At 41.8% G+C, this 5173-nt stretch overlaps 1 non-coding gene across 1 annotated transcript; it reads left to right on the forward strand.

Annotated features, from left to right (window-relative positions):
* The first annotated feature begins 2243 nt into the window (after positions 1-2243).
* Positions 2244-2325, forward strand: trnan-guu (transfer RNA asparagine (anticodon GUU)). Its single transcript has one exon. It is a non-coding gene; the product is annotated as a tRNA-Asn (tRNA).
* The last annotated feature ends 2848 nt before the right edge of the window (positions 2326-5173 follow it).

Consider the following 5173-nt stretch of genomic DNA (forward strand, 5'->3'; position numbering starts at 1 on the left):
CCGGGGTGTCCAAGCTGCCTGGTCTGATTAAAAGGCGGTGACACCTTATATTGTAGGCATGTTATTGTCTTCTGATCTCAAAATTAGGTTCAACGTATCGGGTGATAAGCACCGCTCCCATTCTCTGGTAATGGTTCTGCTATTCCCACGAACACCTCCTCTGGACCATCCTTTGTTACGTTATTGCCCGATACCACCCACTTTGCCTTGCTCTATTGTGCCGTTTATTATTTAATCACTCCTGCTTTCCACTGTATCACAGACGTTTCCATTTGACCTTTGTCGCTGCGTATTTTTTTCCAGGCGCTCTTTTTGTTGAAAAAATCTGTATTCTTGATCTTTTTCCTAAAATATAGGAATGATTATCCGACAGAACTGAAACGGGGTTCTTCATCCGCATAATCTGCACGACCTGCTGAGTTTTACATATTGATCTGTTTTTATTCATTCAGTTTCCGTGTCCCTTTTAAGGGGATGTGCTGTCTGTCCGACATCATTCTCTATCTGTTCAAAATGGTGTGCTATCAGTCCCGCATCATTCTTTGTCTGTTTAAAAGAGATGTTCTGTCTGTCCCTGATTTGAAATTTCAAATTTCAAAAACTGCCTTTGGAGGGTGCAGGAATTTTAGTTTGTTTTTTTCTTTGTGTAAGCTAGAGTGTGTTCAAACGTGTGTGCGATCTTATTGTGCATTTCATGTCATGTGAGAAAAATGCATTACTTGCAACTTGAAGCCATACTGATTATATTGAACACTCCTTCGTGGACTTTCTGACGGTAGAAGAATCTGCTGTGGGATTTTGCTATTCCACATCTGAAAGAAGGGAAAATACACAAGTTAGAAATATAGCGATTTTAGCCAGGGCTTGCGTGTGGGCTGTGTTACATGATGACATCCTCCACCCGTATTTTGAAATTCAAATCAAATCAGATCAAGACAAGACAAGACATAACTCACAGACAGACTGTGTTTATAAATGTGTATATATATATGTATACATGAATTCAATCTGAACTTTTTAACTTTCACAATAAATGTGCTTTTTCTGTTCTGACCACATAGGCTCTATTACATTTGACCTCTTTCAACCGCACAAGAAGCTGCTGTCAGGTCCAGCTGAAAGACACACGCGACTTTAAAAGATCGCCTTTGTCGCCCATATCTTTCATCGTGGCTTGTCTTCCACCATGGGCTTACTGTGTTTGGGTATTTATTGACTGCACCCCTCATTTCCAATGAAATTCTTCTGCTCACACAGCCTTCGTTCTATCAAAAAAGAAATCCAGCTAACGATTCAATTATTTATTTATTTCAAACAAATCAAATTCAATGAGTTTAAAATAAAATTTAAATGTATTTATTTTCTTAAAATGTCAAATATATATATGTTTCAGTGTGGGCTGGTTTTACGTCCCTCCCTCCTTCCTGCCAGTCGATTTCCTGTGGCTTCAATAACCGTCTCTGGCCCGCGGGGTCCATAGCCCCACTGCACATTTGCCTTCAGGGATGATAGAAATCTCACTTTATTCTTTTAAAATGGAACTGCTGTCAGTCAAGGCTCATTCTGCAACTGGGTAAAAGGGATGTCCTTGCAGTCCCGGATCATTCTGTGTCTGTTTAAATGGGCTGGTTGTCAGTTCCGGTTCATAATTTTTCCCTTTTTCTCATAAACCCGGGACATTCTGTATAGTTTGAGAAGGAGTATGATTTCAGCTGCAATGACCGAATTGTTAAACTATAGTGTTCCAATTTACATTGGGCTTGCCTGCGCCGGTGCATACCCAGATCGCAGTGCTTCTGTTCATTCACTCGAAATATGCTCATCTTTCACAAAATCCACTCCTTGATATTGCTGTTGCCCCGAATTTGCTCGCAATATACAGAACAACACAAGCGCCGGTGCTGGTAGAGGCTGTGTGGCCTAATGGATAAGGCGTCTGACTTCGATTACAACCGCAAATTTATCAGAAAATTGCGGGTTCGAGTCTTTCCGCGGTCAACTTAGCTCGCTGCGTGAAATTTTATATTCTTTGTTGTGATTCTGCCGAGAAACCAACCATCTCTTCCAGTCTCTCACCTGAAGTAATGGAAGGCTGTTTGCTTCAAGAATCTCATGGCAAGGTTTCGTCATTGTCGATCTGCATGCACAGGCAGAGCAAGCTGTGAAGTGGACTTTCTTGCACATTATTTCTGATTGGATACAAAAAGCAGGAGATTGAATGGCTGACGATGCTTTAAAGCAGAGATGAGATGGCCGAGTGGTTAAGGCGCTGTACTGTTAATCCATTGTGCTCTGCACGCATGGGTTCGAATCCCATCCTCGTCGTCGTTGGCTTACATCTTGACCACGTTTTGACATTCACATTTAACTTCATCGCCAAATTTCACTTTGACTTGCAGGGATGCTGTACTTTCCTCATGTCATGTCTGAAATTAATAATATATTCGTCAAAAGGAGAACAGTTGCAGAACAATGGCGAGGGGGACTAATTAGATAGGTATCTGAGAGATAGCACATGCACGATGGGCCATAATATCTTTTCTCACCACCGTCAGAATCTGAGAGCTGCGCTTTTCACTGTCGGCGGCTCGTTGGTCCACGGTTATGATTCTCGCTTCGGAATGATCACATTTGAAATGCGAGAGTTCACGGGCCAAATCCTGGACGAGCCCTGTCATGTTTTACTCAAATTTCCGCTTCTAACAGCCGCTCGACATGTAAGAAAACACACATATTTCACGTTAAAACGTGTGATTTTACGCCGATGTTCCATGAGCTTCCAAATCCCAGAGCAATGTGAAACTGGCCAAACTGAGTAAAGTTAAAATATCTCAGAGGTACTCGGCTCTGTGACTCGTTGGGTAACCGAAACCCTTGTTAGGTTCCGGCCAACACTTGATCAGTACATCTTCCTGTCTGAACGCATAAGTTCACCTCAATTGGGATAAGTATACATTCAGCTTCAATCTCCACCTCTGCCCTGAATATGAGTGCGTCCTGTTTCTCTCGAGCTGAAAAGATGAGAGACGCTGCCTTTTGAATTCGTCCCTTGGCTGCCGAATTCAAAGCGGACAGGAAATCAATCCGGGCTGGCAAAGCTGCCTGGTCTGATTAAAAGGCGGTGACACCCTATATTGTAGGCATGTTCTCGCCTTCTGACCTCAACATTATGTTCAACGTAACGGCTGATAAGCACCGCTCCCATTGTCTGGTAATGGTTCTGCTGTTCCCACTAACACCTCCTCTGGACCATCCTTTGTTACGTTATTGCCCGATTACCACCCACTTTGCCTTTCTCCATTGTGCCATTTATTATTTAATCACTCCCGCGTTCCACTGTATCACAGACGTTCCCATTTGACCGTTCTCGCTGCGTATTTTTTCCAGGCGCTATTTTTGTTGAAAACATCTGTAATCTTTAACTTTTTCCTAAAATATCGGAATGATTATCCGACTTTACGTGAAAACGGATTCTTCCTCCACAATATCTGCACGACCTGCCGAGTTTTACATATTTATCTGTTTTTATTCATTCTATTTCCGTGTCTCTTTTAAGGGGATGTGCTGTCTGTCCTGGATCATTCTCAGTCTCTTTAAAATGGTGTGCTACCAGACCCTCATCAGTCTGTGTCTGTTAAAAAGGGATGTGCTGTCTGTCCCGGATTTCCAATTTCAAATTTAAAAACCTGCCTTTGGAGGTTAAGGAATTTTAGTTTGTTTGTCTGTTTGTGTAAGCTAGAGTGTGTGCAAACATGCTGTGCGATCTTACTGTCATGTGAGAAAAATTCATTACATGCAACTTGAAACCGTACTGATTTGATTGAACAATCCTTCGTTGACTCTCTGAAGGTAGAAGAATCTGCTGTGGGACTTTGCTATTCCACATCTCAAAGAAGGGAAAATACACAAGTTAGAAATCTAGCGATTTTAGGCAGGGCTTGCGTGTGGGCTTTGTGACATGATGACATCCTCCATCCTTATTTTCAAATTCAAATCAAATTAAACCAAGACAAGACATGACTGACTTTGTTTATACATGTATATATATATGTGTGTATTTATATATAATCCCAAATTATTAACTTCCAAAATAAATATGCTGTTTCTGTTCTGCCTGCGCTGGGCTCTATTACATTTGACCTCTTTCACAGCACAAGCAGCTGCTGTCAGATCCAGCAGAAAGACACACGCGACTTTAAATGATCGCCCTTGCAGCCCACATCTTCCCCCATGGCTTGTCTTCCACCATGGGCTTACTGTGTTTGGGTATTTATTGACTGCACCCCTCATTTCCAATGGAATTATTCTCGTCACACAGCCTTCGTTCAATCAAAAAATACATAGATTATGAATTAATTATTTATTTATTTAAAACAACTCAAATTCAATTTTTTTTAAATACATTTTAAATGAATTTATTTTCTTAAAATATTATATATTTATATATTTCAGACTGGGCTGGTTTTACGTCCCTTCCTCCTTCCTGCCTGTCTATCACCTGTGGCTTCAATAACATTCTCTGCCCCGCGTGGTCCTGATTCACACTGCACAATTGCCTTCAGGGATGATCGAAATCTCACTTTATTCTTTTAAAAGGGAACTGCTGTCAGTCAAGGGTCATTCTGCATCTGGGTAAAAGGGATGTCCTTGCAGTCCCGGATGATTCTGTGTCTGTTTAAATGGGCTGATTGTCAGTTCCGGTTCATAATCTTTCCCTTTAAAACGGATTTTCTCATAAACCCTGGTCATCCTGTATTGTTTGAGAAGGAGTATGATTTCAGCTGCAATGACCGAATTGCTAAACTGTGTGTCCCAATTTACATTGGGCTTGCCTGCGCCGGTGCGCACCCAGATCGCAGTGCATCTGTTCATTCACTCGAAATATGCTCATCTTTTCCTAAATCCACTCCTTGATATTGCAGTTGCACCGAATTTGCTCGCAATATACAGAACAACACAAGCAACGGTGCTGGTAGAGACTGTGTGGCCTAATGGATAAGGCGTCTGACTTCGATTACAACCGCAAATTTATCAGATGTTTGCAGGTTCGAGTCCTGTCCCGGTCAACTTAGCTCGCTACGTGAAATGTTTTATTCTTTGTTGTGATTCTGCCGAGAAACCAACCATCTCTTCCAGTCACTCACCTGAAGCAATGGAAGGCTGTTTGCTTGAA

The sequence above is a fragment of the Pristiophorus japonicus genome, unplaced genomic scaffold, assembly GCF_044704955.1.
Source record: "Pristiophorus japonicus isolate sPriJap1 unplaced genomic scaffold, sPriJap1.hap1 HAP1_SCAFFOLD_49, whole genome shotgun sequence".
NCBI lineage: Eukaryota > Metazoa > Chordata > Chondrichthyes > Pristiophoridae > Pristiophorus > Pristiophorus japonicus.